Source organism: Centropristis striata, chromosome 11 (genome assembly GCF_030273125.1).
Source record: "Centropristis striata isolate RG_2023a ecotype Rhode Island chromosome 11, C.striata_1.0, whole genome shotgun sequence".
Classification (NCBI taxonomy): domain Eukaryota; kingdom Metazoa; phylum Chordata; class Actinopteri; order Perciformes; family Serranidae; genus Centropristis; species Centropristis striata.
The window spans coordinates 25,001,759-25,013,890 of NC_081527.1; the positions used below are offsets into that span (position 1 = coordinate 25,001,759).

General features: G+C 38.6%; 1 protein-coding gene across 1 annotated transcript in view; it reads right to left on the bottom strand.

The window, feature by feature from the left end:
* The window catches only part of fam110b (family with sequence similarity 110 member B), a 50,918-nt gene that overhangs the window by 16,548 nt on the left and 22,238 nt on the right, over nt 1–12,132 (bottom strand). The window contains exon 2 of the mRNA XM_059343935.1: nt 1,643–1,755. The gene's annotated coding sequence lies outside the window, so the exon portion shown is untranslated. The remainder of the gene's footprint in view (nt 1–1,642; nt 1,756–12,132) is intronic.

Sequence of the window (12,132 nt, forward strand, 5' to 3'; positions counted from 1 at the left end):
ATGACATTGTTAGACTATCAACTCTTGTTTTTCAACCTGTTTTTAAATCTTGTTGTACTTTGTAGAATCTTGGGATTGCTTTTAACAAAAAAATATTATTATTAGTATTATTATTACTATAATTATTAGAGGTCGACGGATATATCGGCCGGCCGATATTTCGGGCCAATATTTGATTCCAAAGAGAGATTCCAAGAGTCATTGAGCAAATTTCTTTGACCAGAGACGGAGGAGTAGGGCTGAACAATTAATTCAAATGTAATTTTCCAAGCTGCAATTTAAAAAAAAAATGTTGTCTTTTTTCATGCAACACAATAACCAACCAGAGGCTCAGAAACACCTGGCCCCATATAGGTTAGTACTAGAGGTCGACCGATATATCGTCAGGCCGATATATCGGGCCGATATTTGCGTTTTTTACTTGTATCGGCATCGGCCGATACGTGCGTGCGTTCGCCGATCAACTATCCCATTTCACTGAGCCAACAGCAGGCAAGGCTCGGTGCAACATCTGCCATTCTCTGGTGAGCTGCTGCTGATACCAGAAAAAAGAAAAACACATCAAATATGTGGATCATCTGAGGCGCCACCACCTCCAGGCCTAGAACAACATACACATTGTTTGATATCCAACTGTTAATATGTTTTGTTAATAAATGTTTCTTTTTTTGTTTAAATTGAGACTTGTGTAACATTTGTTATCATTGTCATTTTTATCATGTAAATGGAGGAAGAAAAGGCAATACCGGCTTCAAGAATCGGCCAAAAAAATGGGCAGCACATATCGGGGATCGGTTAAGACTGATGTCAAAATAATCGGTATCGGCCTTAAAAAACCTTTATCGGTCGACCACTAATCATTATTGTAACTCTTCATTGGCAATTTTCAACAGATCATTGATTTATGACCTGACATCTGTCATATACATGGTATAAAGGGGCCATATGATATATTAACAATATAATAACAATAACTTATTTCACCATACTGGGGTGGGGATTCTCAATTTTGGTAGTCCAAACTTTGATCTATTTTTGATTTAGAAATGAAATGGATTCAACATTTTGACAGCCATATATTTTATTATATATCTATTTAGTGTCATCATCTACAGGGGTTCTGCTGTTAACCCTATGCATCAAGTATGAATCCATTTTAAGCTGTATTGATAACAGTAGCATGGGTCTGGCATCTGTGTATGTGACTAATTACAACACATTAAACACAATTTATTTTGGTCTACAGGACAAGACTAGCACTAAAGAATGGGCTGTGCATTGAACACAATGACCTGGGACCAGGATCAACTGTTAACAGAGATTTAGTGGTGATTTAGTAACTGGAGCCCCAAAGTTCCTGGGAAGTGTTTGGTTTTAATTTAAAAAAAAAGAGCTCATTAGAGCTAATTTATTACTAAACTGATTCCTTTGCTGAGGTACTACCATTGTTAGGAAGCTAAAACTCAATGGAAAACATATTTTAATCAATTCTCCTTTTAGAAGAAAGCAAATAGAATGTCTGTTTCTTTCATTGGGTCTAGATTACATTATTTCTGATTTTCCTGCTGTTCTTTAGTCAGTGTTTATTAATACACAGAAACATGAAAAGCATATTCAGTTTGTCATATAATAAAGTTTTTACCAGTTTGGAGCAGATCAGCTTCTTCTATGTTGGGAGCTTTTGCTATTGGCTGTTGGAACTGTTCGCCTCCCCCTCCTCCTCCAGGTGCTGCAGGTTGTCAGTGGGTGTCACAGCTGTCAATAAAAGAAACACAAATGACAAAATATTGTGAGTGAATCATCCAAAGTCTGTCTTCATCTCGAATTAAGAGTCAAATAGTACACTACAACAGAGCCAAAAGCAGTTTGTGCATAACTAGTGCTGAATTGACTCAAGATATGACAGTGTCCTGACAGGTGAAGTCATTCTATAAAGTAGTTATATTCCCAAACTAACAAGAAAAGAAAAAACAAAAGAAGTAAATGTAAGGTTAAGGAGAGTGAAAGCCATTTAAATGTATGGCAGCAAGACAGACAGAAAGTAAATAGAGAGTTCATCACAGATATTCGTAGCCTGTTTTTATTAAATGTCTCAGAGTAGAAAACCTGTCCTCAATGGCACAAAATGTCCCAGGATGACACAACCGCTCCTGCTTCACGGCAACATATAATAACAATATAATAATGCATTCAAATTAATGAATTAGTTTTATCTCGCATATGGAAATGTAAAAGGTACAATTACAGCAAAATGTAATGCACCATTCACCATAAAGAACAGTCCTCACTGTACTCTCACTTTTTCAGTCAAAATCTGTCTGTAAACTCATGCTGTAAATCGTGAAAAGTTGCATCCTTAACCCTGTATCGGAAACCTCAGCTGGACAGGTATCAGTGTTGGCAAGAGGAGAGTTTACAAAGTGGTGAGCTGATTTTCCTATTCTGATGAGTGACTCGTGATCCTGTCTGTTTCAGGATTTAGCAGCAGTTGGCCTGCTTTCATGACTTGTGTGAGTCTGTTTGCCATGCAGATCCACACCACAATCAAGCTCCATATCCACTGCTATGCATGGAGCAATAACATCACACTGCCCTTTCATAGTGCAGTCTGGCGTCGCGGAACGAGGTGAGAGGAAACGATAGTGACATTTGACAGAGCAGCAGCAGCGCTGCACAGTAGCACAGTGCTAATAGGCTACACAGTTAGCTCTGTAGCAGTACAGTGTGTATGTGCTAATAGGCTACACAGTTAGCTCTGTAGCAGTACAGTGTGTATGTGCTAATAGGCTACACAGTTAGCTCTGTAGCAGTACAGTGTGTATGTGCTAATAGGCTACACAGTTAGCTCTGTAGCAGTACAGTGTGTATGTGCTTATAGGCTACACAGTTAGCTCTGTAGCAGTACAGTGTGTATGTGCTGCAGCAGGATGTGTTCAGTTAGCGACAGCGGTTTGTTTACGATAAGCAGCGGACACAACATGTACAGTTAGCATGCAGCGTTGTTTACAATAACAGCAGCCACAGTGAACAGTGATTGGATGACTGTCGGACCAAGTAGGAGGTGTGTGTTAGACCTCACGCGCCTCTGGAGGCGGAATATTGGTGGGATCACTTGATCGAGGCATCCCACTTCGGGCGCGTTCATAGTGGAGGCGAGACGTTACAGAGCCGTCAATGTCCCGGCATGAAACGGCTCTATAAAAGGGGCTACTATCACTTGGCCGTGCACTGATTGGTTCTACATTAATGACTCACTGTAGTGCCTGTGTTTGCAATAGATCAATGATCCAGATGGTCACTCAGTGGGAGCTGGAGACCCATCAAATAACCTGCTAGCATCTAGCTGCTACACCCACACAGCAGAAAAATACACACAGCTTCATAACAGTAATCACCAGGTCATTGTGATGATGTACATTTTAAACAAAATTAAATATAATTTATGAGTGGAACAGAAAGCTTAAAGGATATTCACAATAAAGTATTTTAATGATAGTCCATTGTTTCATTCAGAGACAGATTACTGATAGATATAATGGCCAAACCAACAAAATAAATCCTTGGTTGTAACAAACTATAACAATCCTTTTAAGCAAACCAAAACATTTAACCAAATTCAACACAAGTCAAGTCATACAATTCAAGTCATTATAATGGAGTCAGCTACCCTGGGTACCCAACCAGAGGCAGCACTCTGATTTTAATCACCTTTCTTCCTAATTCTGATGCTCGCTTTCAACTTCAGCAGCTGGTCTTCACCATGTCTGCATGTCTAAATGCATTGAGCTGCTGCAATGTGAGTGGATCATTGATGTTTGCATTAAAGAGGAGTTGGTCAGGTCTCAATCTCAATCAATCTTAACATTGCATTAGTGTTCATATTATTGTAATTGTGCACTGTGGAATATTTGGACAAACTTAACTTTCAGTCTTTGGCAACATTGCTTTCAATACTTTGATGCCAATAAAGCATTTTGAATTGCATTAAATTGACCTTTAAATAAGTCCCGCTCCTTGAACACAGACTGGCCAATCATGAGCCAGCACCAAAATATGTAAACATAAAGCCCAGGTTTAAAAATATTGGAGTTCCCCTTTTTCATTGACTTTTGTCGTGAAGTAAATGAAGGTGATGTAGTGGTTCACCTTTACATTGTGATGATCTGGACTTGTAAGGTTATCTTTATCTTTTTATTAATTATTCACCGTCGAGCATTACTACTATGTCAGCAAGATGGTGACAAAGGACAGTCTTAAACATTCTAATTTTTACATTACAATTAGTATTTTGCTGCCTGTACTAACGCCTTAAATTGACGTTTTTGAGGGAGGACCAGTCTGATTTATCCACAAACACATGCTGGACCCTTCTGTCTGCTTGTCCCTGACTTAAAAAAACAACAACACAATATGTCTTCAGGGAGTGCAGTTGTTGATGGTGATGTTGGAAATGATTAGGGCTGCAACTAACGATTATTTGCATTATCGATTAATCTGTCGATTATTTAAACGATTAATTGATTAGTTGTTTGTTCAATAAAATGTTGAAAAATATCAATCAGTGTTTCCCAAACCACAAGATGACGTCCTCAAATCTCTTGTTTTGTCCACAAACCAAAGAGATATCCATTGTCATAAAGGAACAAAGAAACCAGAAATATTCACATTGAAGAAGCTGATTATTGTCTTTAAAAAACTGCTCAAACCAATTATTCGATTATCAAAATAGTTGACGATTAATTTAATAATCGATTATTGTTCGATTAATCGAATAATTGTTGCAGCTCTAGAAATGATTCCCACTTCTGTCAAGGGACCAAAATAAAAACCTCACATTTGCTTTACAGATATGAATGGTGCTGTTTATATTTGCTCCTTATCAGAGTGTAAGATAATCACTGTCACTAAAACAGGCAAATGCAGCAGATGTCAGAACTGTCATCGTGTGTGTGTGTGTGTGTGTGTGTGTGTGTGTGTGTGTGTGTGACAAGGGGTTTTCTAGCTCAGTGATAATGGAAGTCTAGTTCCTCCAGCCTGACTCAGCAGTATTAAGCACACATTACATCACTGGTGTGTAGCTAGTTCCATGGAACACAGTGTTCTGGACTAGCTTGTGGCTGCTGTTATTCAACCACTTTTTCTGTTTGGGCTTCATTCACTCAGAGCTTTCTGACTTCTCTTCCTATCCCTTATTTCACTGTCATTAAACAACATCTTTTGAGATAGCCTTAAAGATTTTGTTCAAACCCCCAAAATCCTTCCAAAAAGAGACATGAGAAGAACAGATATAATAGAGTTAACCATATCAAGAGGAAAGCTGGGTTATTTGTCTGTTTGAGGAAATTCATGATCATGTCTACCAATAGCTAACACAGCATTTTGTATTATCATAATGCTTAAATGGTAAATGGATTGCACTTATACAGTTGTGAGAAAAAGTATGTGACCCCTTTGAAATTACCTATTTTTCTGCATTCATTTGTCATAAAATGTGATCTGATCTGCATCTATGTTGCAAGTATAGACAGACACAATGTGCTTAGCCTAATACCACAAAAACAATTATAATTTTCATGTTTTTATTGAACACATCCATTAAACATTCATAGAGATGGTGGAAAATGTAAGTGGACCATTGGTTTAATAACTGGTCGAGCCTCCTTTGGCAGCAATAACCTCAACGAAGTGCTTCTGATAGCTGCTGATCAGACCTGAACAACGTTCGTTTCCATTAGGAGCTAATTCAAACGCCCCTAATTTGAATATGAGCCGTCCAGAGTGGTTTTTTGACGGAACTTCTTTTTTGTCCCTGTAGAAGAGCAGGGCCGTGTCTCTCCCCTGAAAAAAAGCCTGGTTGCTGATTGGATTGAACGCTAAGCAGGATGTGACGTAGTACTCGACGCCACACCACACACAACACGCGCCATTTGTAGAAGTCGGCAAAGCCAACTTATCGACTTTCTTGCTATATTTAGCGACTTTTTCTGGTGTTACGAGTTGAAGCGGCACAGTACTCCTGCAGCAGTCTCTCCCAGCTGCAGCTGGAGGGGATGTTAACCCCTTAGCGTCCAGTCTGAAAATTGCTAACAGGCCAACAGTTAGCTCTGTAGCAGTACAGTGTGTATGTGCTGCTGCTGCACGCAGTGTTTACTTAGCGATCTCTGTTTGTTTACAACAAGCACCGGACACTCTGTGCACAGTTAGCGATGCCGGTTAAATCACAATCATTTTGTTTATGATCAGTGGAGACGCTGTGCATAATTAGCCATGCTGCTTTGTTTATGATTAGCTGCTGACGTTGTGCACAGTTAGCGAGGGCGGTATCCCGTGTTTAATCCATCGCATATGCGAAGCTGTCGCTAATCGCGGCGATTGAAAACCATACGTCACCTCCAGAGTCTCTAAATCCCTCTGGGGGCCTTTTTGTAATGGAGACACGCAGAGTGAGCGGACATTTGAGAGGGCGTGACCTGAGACTTTCCCGGTGGCCACTCTTCCTCCTAAAGGAAACACGGCTAATGATTAGGGATGGGTACCTTTCACATTTGAATCGATACGGTACCGATACCCGGTACCTGGGAATCGGTACCGGTACTCAACGGTACCAATTTTCGGTACTTTTGCGTAACATATTTATTTCTCAAAATATAAACTTTAAAAAATATATCAAAACAATATAAAATCCAGGATGAGCAGTGCTTTATTGTTGAGTGAACGTACATTTTGTAACATGAAGGTTGCAGTGTTATCAAAGAATGCAGAGGAGCTCTCAGGTGGCACGGAGGAGAAAAAAAAAAAGTTGCAAGTGCACGTGTGATTTGTTGTGATGACGTCGTAGCTGTGCGGCGCAGCACCGGTCAGACAGTATTGTGGGCATAGCATGATGGAATAAACAAAGTTGAGTCGGGCTGCTCTGTGCACATATCGAGGATGACGCAGGAGTCCGAGGGATTTAATTTCAGCGAGGCAGTTTGGAGTTAAGTGGCAAGTAATATTCCTGAGTTGAAGAGCGGAGTATTAGCGGAGGACCAGAGATGCAGCAGCTAGCTTCTAGCTGCTAATGAAAGGTCTACGGATGAATGGAGAGAGCAAACGGAGTAAGGAAGGTCTAATCTGGAGGCCGACGAAGGCCAAGCCCGGGTAGAGACATTGGAGAGATAGTAGCTGGCGGCTAGAAGACCTAGAGCCGGCTGTTGATCTCTGTTCCGCGGTGGAAGAGGGCAGCAGTTAGCGGCCGCAGTGAGCAGACAGGACCAGACGAGGAGGTAAATACATTTTAAAAAATAGTGCGATCGTCAGCACGCTTGTTAATCAAAGACGTCAAATGAAAACGGGTTGAAATCAATGATCAGTTTAAAGTTAACGCCGTTTAGGTACCGAAACATGGTACCGTTTGATTTTACATGACTCGGTACTCGGTAGTACCGACGGAATTCGGTCGGTACCTATAAAAGTACCGAATTCGGTACCCATCCCTACTAATGATAGCAAGTGGTCCAGGCCCTGAGACAGCAAAGCAGCCCCAAATCATGATGGTTCCTCCATTGTACTTCACTGTTAGGATGATTTTGTAACTCAAAAAAGTATCGATACTAAAATGTTGTATCCGGATACGATACTCATTTTCAAAAGTATCGATACCTAGCCAAGGAATGAACACTTCAGTTAAGTTATTGTTATTTTTTGATCAAGCTTGCCTTGTTATTGTTTATTGTATTTATTTATTTTTTGCACTACCTCAAACCTGAAGCTTGTTATCTGTTTTTTATTATAAATATTTAACCTGTGGTTCTGTTCATTTTTACATGTTGCATTTTTCTTGTTAATAAAAATATTTCTGTTAAATTTTGGGGTCTTTATTTTTTATCCTTGTGGTATCGAAAATGGTATCGAGTATCGAATATTTTCCTATCGGTATCGAGTTGAAAATTTTTGTATCGTGACAACCCTAGCATATTGTATATTGTTAAATGTCTTCTTCTATTAGATTGTTTATTTTTTATCTTTATCTAAGGGGAAATCATTTTGTGTGCAATTTTGTGGTAGGCTGTAACAAAGAAATTTCCCGGCTGTGGGACTAATAAAGTCGAATCTGAATCTGAATCTGAATCTGAATCTGAATTTGAATACTAGGGAGGCAGCAACATTCTGCATTAGCTACAGCTTTAAAAGTTGGGCTGTGCCGCCTCCCTGTTGTGGAGCAATGGACAGACCTACTGCTGCTATGTTTGCAGAGAATATTTGTCATCCAGGGTTAAATTCATGTTCTGTGCTGTCTGAGCTGGCACCACCACAGTATTGTCTCAACGCAGAAGAAGACATTGCACAATGCTTGCTATCAATTCAATTCTTAATGGTGATTAATCTTTAACACCTCTTATACACACACACACACACACACACACACACACACACACACACGTACAAGAGCTGAATTCTTAATGCTGACCTCTGTGAAGCCACTGTTTTCCCTCCTCCTCCTTTCTATCCCTTCTTAACCTCCCATCAACTCACCTTCATCTGTTCCTCTGCTAATCTGTCCCCCTCTGCTTCTCCTCCCACACATTCTCAACAGGCACTGAAGTGGACAAGCTGCTCCAGAGCAGGAGCCTCCAGCAAAGCCACCACCGACCGGGTTCAGCTCATGTGATGGATAATAATCCTGCTATTTCTCCAAAAATATTCTAATAGAGCTGAGCATGCATCATCATGAGGTCCCTTTAACAATAGAATGGCATTCTATAGACAATCAGTACAACCAATGTTGTATTCATCAATTCTACAACTATATATCAAACAAAGATCCACATTTGCTGCATCCAAGGTTATTATAGTTAACGAAAACTAACGAAATAAACACATTTTCGTTAACTGAAATAAATATCAAAGAGAGTTTTTAAAAAAAAACGATAACTAACTGAAACTGTATTTTGTGGTTACAAAACTAACTAAAATTATAGTGAAAATGTCCTTCGTTTTTGTCTTTGTCAACTTTTTTCATACGTAAACCTTTTTGGTTGATATGAAATCTATTTCATCTATCTGGTTTTATGACTTAATAAACTTATTGGGGCTGAGATGGATCAGACAAAGGAAATAAAGGAAAAATTTATTGTGACCTCATTGAATCTGGCACCCAAAAAATACCCCATTACAAAAAAACTGAAACTAACACTAAAACTAATAAAAACTAAACCAAAACTAAGCATTTAAAAAAAAAAAAAAAAAAAACCTAATTAAAACTAGCAAACTCACTCTAAAAAATGATTAAAACTAAATGAATTTGAAAACAAAAAATCACAACGAAATTAAAACTAAAACTAATGAAAAATCTATAGCTATTATAACCTTGGCTGCATCCTAAGTGAATAACTAAAGCCATTGACATTAACATTTTTCCAACAATCCACCTGCATTACACAAGGACGCACATTCCATTGACTGACAGTCAGCGTGCGTGTGTGTGTGTGTGTGTGTGTGTGATGCCATGGCCAGCTGCTGTAGCAAAGTTAAGGTGAGAGTTACTAAGTATAAACTGAAGAGAACAAACATGCAAAGATTGTTTGCAGTCACTTGCAGATTCTCGTCCTTTAAATTATTATATTTTATTATGGGCAATATAGCCAAAAATGTTTGCATAGAGGAGAAAAAAGAGGACAAAGATAAAATAAAAAGGATGTTGTTGGGTGAGAGGTATGCCATTTAATGTAGGCGGCATGGCGGCTGGGTCCCAAACCCTCTAATTTAATAGGTTAACAGTACATAATGACTAACAGACTCTTGATTCATATTTGATCAGCACTGCCTAGATTTACTGTTTCACTGCAGTTCATGAGCAGTCACTGAAATGATTGAGAGCTGCGTCAGAGACTACTCAGCTCTGATTGGCTGTTTTCTTTCAGGCACAGTAGATCCCACAGGCAACCAGTACCTCCACTTATATTCATTTGCCAATGGTGCAGCATGAGGAGCAATTTCATGTTGAGAATCTTGCAGACATCCTTAAAAAAACTAATATTGCAAAACTGGAAGAATAAGGAAGCAACGTCAATAGAGAATTGGAAGGCTTTGATGAAGAAATACCTGTGTATTGAAAGATCAATGTTAGAGGACAAAAACAAAAAGAAACAATTTGATAGCCAACAGAGCCACATTTATAATGTCCTCTAGAACATGTCCTTAGAACCCCCCTTTCTTTTTGTCCTTTTGTCTTTTTTTTTTGTCGTGTGTGTGTGCATTGAGATAAAGTAGTCTTGTGCACTAGGTGCTTTCAGCTCTATCCGGTGCAGGGTGTGTGGGTTAATGGGTGTGGGGTGGGATAGGTGGGGGTTATGGAAGGGTAGGTTGGGTGGAGGGGAGGCGGGTTGGTGGGGTGGGTCTGTATAACCAATTATTAGTATTGGGGGAAGCATTGAACGTAATAAAACAGATGAAATTCTGAAGTAACTTTGATTTTGATGATTCTGAAATTGCAATTTTTTTAATTTTTTGTTGTTTTGATGTACTTCCTGGAACCTAACTATGACGACCCACAGAAATTAATAAAATAAATTAAAAAAAAAAAAAAGAGAGAATCTTGCAGACTGCCATTGCCAGAGATCAAACCTGTCCCCACAAATAACAACACCTCCAAATGCTGTCCTTTCTTTTAATGTAAAAAAGGATAGGTACATTCAGAAAACAGTTACAACGACCAATCCATTTACAAAACAGATGATTAACATTAATAAGAAATATAAGTGCAATTTCAACAATATGTCCAGATTGACAAAATTTTGCATGAAAAGCCCAATTTTTTCCCCGCACATTCTAATGCTAATATTTCATCATATATACAAATGCCTACCTGATTTTAAACATGTAGGTAACTACTGTAAAGGAGAATAAGGGTTCTTGTGTTTTATTTAAACCACACCAATGCCTGACTGATCACAACTTTTTAAAAAAATAAAATAATTACTGTGAGGTTTACCCTATGAAGACACTATCATGCCATGGATGTGTTGTTTTTCAGAAACATAAATTCACTCTTATTCAATAAAAACAAACAAGGTTATTATGTATAAAATAAACCTATGTTGAATACACAACAACTTTGTGAGGTATGTGTTGCGTTGTGTGTTCTGGTGACTTATTCTGGCTTGTCAAAAAATACTACCTTATGTATTTCCGTTTCCAACAATTCTTTTCTGTCAGTATGACATCTTTTTTTTTTTTTTTTTTAAAGATAGGTAAGTGGACTGTAAGAATATGGGGAGCATATGTTGATAATCTACTATAAAATCCTTCTATAAGATTTCAGGGTAGCTTATTTTGAGACAAATATCCAATAATACTCCCACTGACATGCAGAAATGCTGTTTGTTTTGTCCTGGTGTTACCATGGAGCATTGTCACTATAATTTCCTTTCCTTTTAACACTTTGAGTCAGAGCAGAGGAGGCTACATTGTAACACTGCACAAAAACAAAATATTTATTTACTTAATTTTTTTACGATTGGACAAGAAAAAAATACTTTTGAAACTAAATTCAATACTTAAGGCCAAAATGAAGGCCTGAGAAGTACTGAATTTAATTTTCAAAAATTACATTTTATACCTTTTGACTACTTTTAAGACTCCTGGAGGTACGGATGATAGATTTTGGCTAGCCTCCAAACCCTGCCATGACCTGAGTTGACCTGAGTTGAATTTACGTCAAACAAACTGTTCAATCTGTAGGCTACCAGGTTTAAAGAAGCTGCATAGTGTATAATCCAGCCAACAGCAGCCCTGGTGTCTACTGTATGCTCCACTTGTGAATGGAAAACAGAAGACCTCTCACCTCCCCATTCCTTTTTCTCTTTCCCAGTTTGTTCTCCCATTTTCTAATCTAATTACAGGTTTTCTGCTTGTCTAGGTAAGTAAAAGGGCTGTGTGTGTATGTGTGGTATCAGCATTATACATTTTCTTATGAAACTGATGGCTCAAATCAAGCAATCTGATTCGTTGTTAGCCGTGGTATAAATCCTGTATACCACGGCTATGACCTCCAATTCCTTGTCACAATTCTATAGCACTCCGCTTTCATGTTTATATATGAGGTTGTTGGGCCGTTACTAAGCAACCAAAACAGCTTTAATCTCCCATTAT